Genomic DNA, 9,620 nt, shown 5'->3' on the forward strand with positions numbered 1-9,620 from the left:
TGTATTTTTGTGTACTACTATTTGTAGATCTATATACTATTTTTTAGACGATGATATGGATTAAAAATACGTGTTTTAGAAAATTTAAGTGGAGTTTGCCGGGGTAAGACGAACTCTATAAAATTTATAGAGTTCGCCGGAGTAAGGCGAACTTGTCAATTTTTATAAAGTTCGCCGAGGTCCGACGAACTTTCCCAAATGCCAAAAAAATCATATTTGAGGAATTAAAGTCCAAAAATCATATTTAAAGAAATAATAATTTTTTTTATTTTATTATAAAAAAATGGCTTCTAGGATAACTTGCGAATTAAAATTATTGAACTCGATTTTATCAAAAAAAAAAAAAAATTATTCAAGTAGAGAGGATATGAGTTGGTTTCTTGGTTGCTGTTACAATACTCTTCTATTGTTTGGAGTTTTAAAACTTCATAGAAATTTACAAAGAGAAATTTTATCTTTATACTAAATTTAATACCAAAACCTTTTAATTTCCAACGTTCTCTTTCCTTCTCTATTACCAAAACCTTTAATTTCCAACGTTCTCTTTCCTTCTCTATTACCAAAACCTGTCTCTTCACTTCCTCGCTTTTTCTCTCTCATCTTTTTTATTTATTAAGTAGCACTTTTTTTTTTAATTTTAGTTATTTTATTACTGTTAATTTTTTACTGAAATAAAATAAAAAAATTATTGTTTTCTATAACAATATTTTTTATTTTTATTTTTTAGAATTCACTTTTTTTTTTAATTTTATAAATTCATTACAGTACAATTTATATAGTATTAGTATATTTTTAATTTTAATTAATCTAATTTTATTTACATAATTTAAAATTTAAAATTATAAAATTTTTAATTTAAAATTCAAATAGATATAATTTAATTAATAACTTAATTTAATTAATAACTTAATTTAATTTGATAGAAATAAATGTAGTCATATTATTATACTTATATGATTAATTATGTTTATTCGATTTTTAAAAAAATAACTATTTAAAACTGTTAATTTTAAATTAAAAAATTAATATACTCGTATTATTTTTTGTTCATCGGCTCGGGACCAGAACGATTCGGGTCTAGTGAGTACTGGGAGTCAGGGGATCGCTGGAAGTTGGGTTTGTGTGGACACCGGAAATGAGGCAGATGAGGTTCATTCGAGCTGGTGAGGCGTGGAGCGGGGGGAAGAGCCACCTGCAAGGACTCCAACGCTCAAGTTAGTGTCCGTACTAGGGGCAGCTATTAGGGTTAGGATAGGTGACGTACATGGGAGGAGGGGTAGGGCCCTCCCCTTTTATAGTCTGCACTCGAGTGGGACCCATAGGAGTAGACCCTCCTTCCTAGAAGCTTCCTTACAACTGTCCAGGTGCTGTAATTAGGTAGGAAAGGAGGGAATTTGCGGGTCGGGGGACTCGTTGGTTCGTCTACTCGGTATCTAGGCCCGATTGCTAGTGGGCTGGGCCGGAACAATGCCCCCAACACGCTAATCACAAGGCCAGGCGGTGATTGGCGCGTTTGAGCTACTCGTCTTTTTCCAGGTTGAGTTCTTCTTAAGGCGGGAATCCGTCGATGGAGATTGTGACCCCGTGTGCGTGTATTGCCCCCATTCGCAGCTTGGTGCGTTGCTTCGAACTTCGCGTTGGGCATTTATTGCTCATTATGATTGATTTGAAAGTCCAAGAGAAAGGACTATTATGCCCTTACCTTTTCACGCTCCCTCCTTGACGGTTACCATTCTTTCTTTCCCCAAAACTTTCCTTATCCCTCATTTTCCATTTCCTATCTCATTTGCCTCTGTTTTCACTCCTCTTCCATTTTTACTCTGAGTTGCCTTTGTCTGGGAGATTCCTGCGCGCCCTTCTCTATCTGTTTTTTATTTTTCTACCTTCTGCATATCTTCCTAATAAGCATTCCTAATTCCTTTTGCTGTTTTACTGTACTGCTCTGTGGTTGTATTTATTTTTGTGGATTAATGCATGCCACTCTCCTTTTTCATTTTGGTTCATGTTTGCTTGAATCCACGTAGCCCGCATTAGATAGTTGCTAGGGAGTATCATTTAGGTGTCTGCTTCTTGAATCTAAGCTTTGGAGCATGAGCATCATGGATTATTAATGCAGCTAGCGGTAGTTTCGTTTTGTGTATCTTTTGACTTTACAATCTCCCGATTTAACTCGAGTGGTGCCCCCACTATAGGTATGGCTCGACCACCAGCGCCAAATGTTATTGATTTTTATGCCTGGGTTATTTCGAACGTGAAGGATATGCCATCTCAGGTGACCAGAGATGATCTCCAAGCTCTTCGGGACTCTGGCTCCTTATGCGGGGGAGGTCCCGAGGAGGCGAACTACCAGGTCTACGTCTTCGGTGATCGCGAAAGGGTGTGCCATAAGAACATGGCCTCTCCTTAGGTTGTTGACTGGTTGTGGGTATATAAGCCCATGTTCACCTCCTTAGGCCTACAACTCCCCTTCTCGCCTTTCGTCATGTGGCTGCGATGTTGCCCTATCATAGCTTCACCCTAACAGCTGGAGCTTCTGGCCTCCGTCAATGTATTCCTCTACCTCTTCCTACTAACAAACCCTTCACGCGAAGGGAAGACAAAGAAAGGGTACATGTCCTTCCGGGCCGTTCAAGGTCGCCGGATATTTGGTCTCTTTGAAGATTCGTTCTATGGCTTCAAGAGTACCTTCTTCAAAGTAAGGCCCGCCCCAGGTCATCATCCTTTTTGGCTTACACTGGAGGGCGAAAGACGAATCCCGACCTACTGGAGTTTTGGGGCAGGCTCAGATTATTTAATAAAAGAGATCTACGAGGGTCCTAGGTGAGGAGAATCATCGGATAGCCGATATATTGTTGGCGATCTTTGGTTCTAAGAATCTGAACCCTCATCTAGTGTTGGGGGACAATCGGTCGGGTCCATGTAGGTAGGTCATTTCCCCGTTCGCCATTTTTCTTGTTACTGATAACTTAGTTCCTGACTTCTTCACTTGTGTTTATTTTGTATTTCCATGGCTGATGGGAAGACTACTATGGTGGATCTGATGGCCCACTTCCTTGGTGGGAGCAACGATGATGATTCTTTCGTGGCTCATTCTGAGGTCCTGGGTTTTGAGGTCGTCGGGGAAAGTAGTGGTTGGGCTGCTGCCGAGGATCAGGCTGATTCCCCGCCTTCTGGTAACATTTTGCCTGAGAACCCTCTGAACATCATTGTGGAGGAGCCGATCCCGGAGCAAGAAGCTAGTTCTGAGGTTGACCCCGATCTGACTATCGTGCCCAACCATAAGAAATGAAAGGGACTGATGAGCGGATAATTTATACGCTTTTTGGCATTGTTTTTAGTATGTTTTTAGTAAAATCTAGTTACTTTTAGGGATGTTTTCATTAGTTTTTATGTTAAATTCACATTTTTGGACTTTACTATGAGTTTGTGTATTTTTCTGTGATTTCAGGTATTTTCTGGCTGAAATTGAGGGACTTGAGCAAAAATCAGATTCAGAGGTTGAAGAAGGACTGCTGATGCTGTTGGATTCTGACCTCCCTGCACTCAAAATGGATTTTCTGGAGCTACAGAACTCAAAATGGTGCACTTTTAATTGCGTTAGAAAGTAGACATCCAGGGCTTTCCAGTAATATATAATAGTCCATACTTTAGCCGAGTTTAGACGACGTAAAAGGGCGTTGAATGCCAGTTCTACGCTGCTGTCTGGAGTTAAACGCCAGAAACACGTCACAAGCCAGAAATACGTTACAAACTGGCGTTCAACTCCAAGATTTACCTCTACACGTGTAACATTCAAACTCAGCCCAAGCACACACCAAGTGGGCCCCGGAAGTGGATTTATACATCAATTACTTACTTCTGTAAACCTTAGTAGCTAGTTTATTATAAATAGAACTTTTTACTATTGTATTAGACACTTTTTTGATCAATTTTAGATCTCTAGACCTCCATGGGAGGCTGGCCATGATGACAAGTCATCCTAGCCTATTTTAGCTAGTCTTTTTCTTTTGTTTTCATTAGAATTATGCACTTTCTTGAGCTACAAGCAAGCTAATTGAGTAGATTTTCATGTTTCCCTTGATTGAACCAACCATATATGAATTTATGCCATTTCATGAGGTTTTATGCTATATTTGTTGCATATTATGAAAGAATGAATATCTCATGATTTTGAGCATAGCTTTGATGAGTTTGGTTGATTAATGATAGGTGAAGAAAGCTTGGAGAAAGGTTGAAGCAAAGAGGAATGGCTAGGAGTGAAGAGAGGACAATGGAATAAGTGAAATTGAACCAGGAAGCAAGAAGTTAGCCTCAACGTTAGCCCCCTAACTTGGAGGCTAACGTTGGAACTTGAAATTTCCTCCCTGGCCATCCCACGTTTGCGCCAACGTTAGCCCCCTAACTTGGAGGCTAACGTTGGCACATGAATTCCTCCCTGGCCATCCAACGTTTGCGCCAACGTTAGCCCCCTAACTTGGAGGCTAACGTTGGCACATGAAAACACAAGGGAGAGGGGCCAACGTTTGCGCCAACGTTAGCCCCCTAACTTGGAGGCTAACGTTGGCGCCACTAGCATACAAGGCAAGGCCAACGTTAGGGTCAAAGTTAGACCCCTAACGTTGGCACCAACGTGCATACCAGAAAAATGTGTTTGCTGCTATGAAAAGTTGGAGCCAAAGTTAGACAAACTTTTGGTCCAACTTTTGCTAACCTCAAAACCGGTTCAATTGGTTCACTTCGGTTCTTCTCCAAACTTCAAGAGCAATCAACCAAGGCCTCTTTCAACCCAATTCCACCAAGAGCAAAGGCCCAACTCAAGGCTTGAAGATCATTTGAAGAAAGTGTATAAATAGGATAGAATTCAAGTTCTTCGAGGAGCTTTCCTGGAGAGTTTTCCTTAAGAGCTTTTCTTTAGAATTTTCATAATAGTTTTCGGAGAGCTTTTGAACTTGAGTGAACTTTAATTTCTTGTTTTCATTGCTTTCAATTTCATTTTACTTTTGTCTTGGATCTTGGATTGGAGAATTGAAGAAATTCTGTTTCAATCTCAATCTTGGATCTCTCTGTTTATTTACTGCTTAATTGAATTCCATTTCCAGTTCATTGTTCTTCATCTCTTTTCTTTGCAATTTACAATTTCCTTGCTATTGTTCTTGTTGGATCTATGAAGGCATTGAGATCTAGACTTGGTTTTCTAGTCTCTGGGTCCTGAGATCTAAATTTCCCATTTCAATTCCCTGTTTATTGCTTTCCTTGTTCATTTACTTTGTTGTTATAAGATTCGGTTCAATCCCAATTCCCTTTTCCTCTTCTGTTTAATGCAATTTAACTTTTCCTTGATTAAATTCTGCAAATCCACATCCCAATCCCCTTTACATTTCAAGCAATTTACATTCCTTGCACTTTAAGATTTTGCAATTTACATTTCTTGCACTCTAAGTTTCTGCCATTTAATTTCTTGTTCTTTAAGATTCAGCAATTTAAATTCCTGCTCTCTTTAATTTCATGCAATTTACATTCTGCAAGTCACAAATCACCCAACCAACAGTTGATTCGCTTGACTAAATCAATCACTAAACTAAAATTGCTCAATCCTTCAATCCCTGTGGGATCGACCTCACTCCCGTGAGTTTTTATTACTTGATGCGACCCGGTGCACTTGCCGGTTAGTTTTGTGGTGTTTTGTGAGAGATTCGTTTCTCATCAAAATATCTCATCAGGCCACTCGGCCATGCTTACCTTATGTTCACTTATGTATTTTCAACGGTAGAGTTTCTACACTCCATAGATTAAGGTGTGGAGCTCTGCTGTTCCTCAAAGATTAATGCAAAGTACTACTATTTTTCTACTCAATTCAACTTATTCCGCTTCTAAGATATTCATTCGCACTTCAACCTGAATGTGATGAACGTGACAATCATCATCATTCCCTATGAACGCGTGCCTGACAACCACTTCCGTTCTACCTTAGATTGAATGAGTATCTCTTGGATCTCTTAATCAGAATCTTCGTGGTATAAGCTAGATTGATGGCGGCATTCATGAGAGTCCGGAAAGTCTAAACCTTGTCTGTGGTATTCCGAGTAGGACTTTGGGATTGAATGACTGTGACGAACTTCAAACTCACGATTGCTGGGCGTAGTGACAGACGCAAAAGGAGGGTGAATCCTATTCCAGCATGATCGAGAACCTCAGATGATTAGCCGTGCTGTGACAGAGCATTTGGACCATTTTCACAAGAGGATGGGATGCAGCTATTGACAAGGGTGATGCCTCCAGACGATTAGCCATGCAGTGACAGCGCATCGAACTATTTTCCAGAGAGGATAAAAAGTAGCCATTGACAATGGTGATGTCCTTACATAAAGCCAGCCATGGAAAGGAGTAGGATTGATTGGATGAAGACAGCAGGAAAGCAGAGGTTCAGAGGAACGAAAGCATCTCTATGCGCTTATCTGAAATTCTCACCAATAATTTACATAAGTGTTTCTATCCTTATTTTATTATTTATTTTTGAAAACTCCATAACTATTTCATATCCGCCTGACTGAGATCTACAAGGTGACCATAGCTTGCTTCATACCAACAATCTCCGTGGGATCGACCCTTACTCACGTAAGGTTTTATTACTTGGACGACCCAGTGCACTTGCTGGTTAGTTGTATCGAAGTTGTGAATGAAAAATAATTTATTAAGACGTGCGTACAGAGTTTTTGGCGCCGTTGCCTGAGATCACAATTTCATGCACCAAGTTTTTGGCACCGTTGCCAGGGATTGTTCGAGTTTGGACAACTGACGGTTCATCTTGTTGCTCAGATTAGGTAATTTTCTTCTTATTTTGTTTTCAAAAACTTTTCAAAAATTTTTCAAAAATATTTTCTTCTTTTTTTTTTCCAATTCATATTCGAAAAAAAAAATTTATAAACCTTTTCAAAAATATTTTTTTCTTCAGAATTTTTAAGAATGAATTCTAGTGTTTCATGAAGCATATTGAAGCCTGGCTGGCTGTAAAGCCATGTCTAATTCTTTTAGACTGAGGCTTCCTCTTATCAGTATATGAAGTTGGATGAAGTATCAGCTGTTGTATGCCTGATTTGTATCTTCTAAAGCTTGGCTGGCTGTTAAGCTATGTCTAACCCTTAGATTGGAGCTTTAGACTAAGATTGCAAGATTCCTGGAATTCATATTAAAAATTTTGGAGTCCTTATTTTTCTTTTTCACAAATAATTTTCGAAAAAAAATACAAAAAAATCATAAAATCATAAAAATAAAAAATATTTTGTGTTTCTTGTTTGAGTCTTGAGTCAGATTTTAAGTTTGGTGTCAATTGCATGTTCATCTTGTATTTTTTCGAAAAAATCATGCATTCATGGTGTTCTTCATGATCTTCAAGTGTTCTTGGTAAATCTTCTTGTTTGATCTTGATGTTTTCTTGTTTTGCATCTTTTCTTGTTTTACATGTGCATTTTTGCATCCATAGAGTCTAAACATGAAAGATTTCTAAGTTTGGTGTCTTGCATGTTTTCTTTGCATTAAAAATTTTTCAAAAATATGTTCTTGATGTTCATCATGATCTTCAAAGTGTTCTTGGTGTTCATCTTGACATTCATAGCATTCTTGCATGCATTCATTGTTTTGATCTAAAAATTTTCATGCATTGCATCATTTTCATGTTTTTCTCTCTCATCATTAAAAATTCAAAAATCAAAAAAATATCTTCCCCTTTTTCTCTCTTAAAAATTCGAAAATTAGATTTGACTTTTTCAAAAATTTCAAAAATCTAGTTTTTATGAGTCAAATCAAATTTTTAATTTAAAAATCTTATCTTTTTCAAAATCTTTTTCTTAATTTTATCTCATAATTTTCAAAAATAACATCATCAATTAATGTTTTGATTCAAAAATTTCAAGTTTGTTACTTACTTGTTAAGAAAGATTCAAACTTTAAGTTCTAGAATCATATCTTGTGATTTCTTGTGAATCAAGTCATTAATTGTGATTTTAAAAATCAAATCTTTTTCAAAACTAATTTCAATCATATCTTTTCAAAAATATCTTTTTATCTTATCTTTTTCAAAATCATATCTTTTTCAAAAATTTGATTTTAAAAATATCTTTTCTAACTTCTTATCTTCTTATCTTTTCAAAATTGATTTTCAAATTTGTTTCAACTAACTAACTAACTTTTTGGTTGTTTCTTATCTTTTTCAAAACTACCTAACTAACTCTCTCTATTTTTCGAAAATATCTTCCCTCTTTTTCAAAAATTTCTTCTTAATTAACTAATTATTTTAATTTTTTATTTTAATTTTCGAAAATTACTAACCTCTTTCAAAAACTATTTTCGAAAATCACTAACTCTTTTTCAAAAATTATTTTCGAAAATCCTCTTTCTCTCTCATCTCTTTCTATTTATTTATTCATCTACTAACACCTCTCCCTCACTCACCAAAAATCCGAACCCTCTCTCTCTCTGAGTTCAGATTTTCTCTTATTTTTTTCTTCTACTCACATAAGAAACCTCTATACTTGGGCAAAAAGGATCTCTATTATTATTATTTTTCTGTTCCCTCTTTTTCATATGAGCAGGAGCAAGGACAAGAATATTCTTATTGAAGCAGATCCAGAACCTGAAAGGACTCTGAAGAGGAAACTAAGAGAAGCTAAATTACAACAATCCAGAGACAACCTTATTGAAAATTTCGAACAAGTAAAGGAGATGGCAGCCGAACCCAACAACAATAATGCAAGGAGGATGCTTGGTGACTTTACTGCACCTAATTCCAATTTACATGGAAGAAGCATCTCCATCCCTACCATTGGAGCAAACAATTTTGAGCTGAAACCTCAGCTAGTTTCTCTGATGCAGCAAAACTGCAAGTTTCATGGACTTCCATCTGAAGATCCTTTTCAGTTCTTAACTGAATTCTTGCAGATATGTGATACTGTTAAGACTAATAGAGTAGATCCTGATGTCTACAGGCTCATGCTTTTCCCTTTTGCTGTAAGAGACAGAGCTAGAGTATGGTTGGACTCTCAACCTAAGGATAGCCTGAACTCTTGGGATAAGCTGGTCAAGGCTTTCTTAGCCAAGTTCTTTCCTCCTCAAAAGCTGAGAAAGCTTAGAGTGGATGTTCAAACCTTCAGACAGAAAGAAGGTGAATCCCTCTATGAAGCTTGGGAGAGATACAAAGGACTGACCAAAAAGTGTCCTTCTGACATGCTTTCAGAATGGACCATCCTGAATATATTCTATGATGGTCTGTCTGAGTTATCTAAGATGTCATTAGATACTTCTGCCGGTGGATCCATTCACCTAAAGAAAACGCCTGCAGAAGCTCAAGAACTCATTGACATGGTTGCTAATAACCAGTTCATGTACACTTCTGAGAGGAATCCTGTGAGTAATGGGACACCTATAAAGAAGGGAGTTCTTGAAATTGATACTCTGAATACCATATTGGCTCAGAACAAAATATTGACTCAGCAAGTCAATATGATTTCTCAGAGTCTGAATGGAATGCAAGCTGCATCCAACAGTACTCAAGAGGCATCTTCTGAAGAAGAAGCTTATGATCCTGAAAACCCTGCAATAGCAGAGGTGAATTACTTAGGTGAATC

General features: G+C 37.3%; 1 non-coding gene across 1 annotated transcript; it reads right to left on the reverse strand.

The window, feature by feature from the left end:
- Window positions 1-9,117: 9,117 nt before the first annotated feature.
- LOC112760208 (small nucleolar RNA R71) lies at window positions 9,118-9,225 on the reverse strand. Its single transcript, XR_003180659.1, has one exon. It is a non-coding gene; the product is annotated as a small nucleolar RNA R71 (small nucleolar RNA).
- Window positions 9,226-9,620: the final 395 nt, after the last annotated feature.

Source organism: Arachis hypogaea, chromosome 16, assembly GCF_003086295.3.
Source record: "Arachis hypogaea cultivar Tifrunner chromosome 16, arahy.Tifrunner.gnm2.J5K5, whole genome shotgun sequence".
Classification (NCBI taxonomy): domain Eukaryota; kingdom Viridiplantae; phylum Streptophyta; class Magnoliopsida; order Fabales; family Fabaceae; genus Arachis; species Arachis hypogaea.